Source organism: Triticum aestivum, chromosome 7B, assembly GCF_018294505.1.
Source record: "Triticum aestivum cultivar Chinese Spring chromosome 7B, IWGSC CS RefSeq v2.1, whole genome shotgun sequence".
NCBI lineage: Eukaryota > Viridiplantae > Streptophyta > Magnoliopsida > Poales > Poaceae > Triticum > Triticum aestivum.
In genome coordinates, this window is record NC_057813.1 from 690,696,123 (window position 1) to 690,696,586 (window position 464).

A 464-nucleotide genomic window follows, 5' to 3' on the forward strand; every position below is an offset into this window, starting at 1 on the left:
GTGAGGCGCATTTCTACTCCCTCGTCGGTGCGGCACAGCCGTCCTCTCCCCCGCTGGTTCTTTTTTTTTTTCTTGAGATGCCCTGCTCGTTCTTCGCCCTCGTAGGTGAGATTATTGATGGTCTCTTGCTAGTTAGTCGCAATTAAGAAGTGCGAAAATGATCAGATCTATTATAAAAATCGGCTGGAAGTATAAAGTATATCAAATATAATAAGAAATACATCAGATTTTGAGACCATCGAACGACCACTACCGCCGTCAAAACGAGTCGCCGACGCGCCATTATCGTTATTCCCACACCGAAGTTGGCTTGACTTTATCGATGATACTCAGAAAGTCTTCATGCATATGCCCCTAAGGCCATGTACAACGGCGGGTGCTCACATTCGTGCCTCAGAAAAAAAAATCCAATTGTTTTCCTAAGAATGGATTACACAGGGGCTTAGGACGGGTGTCAGAATCAA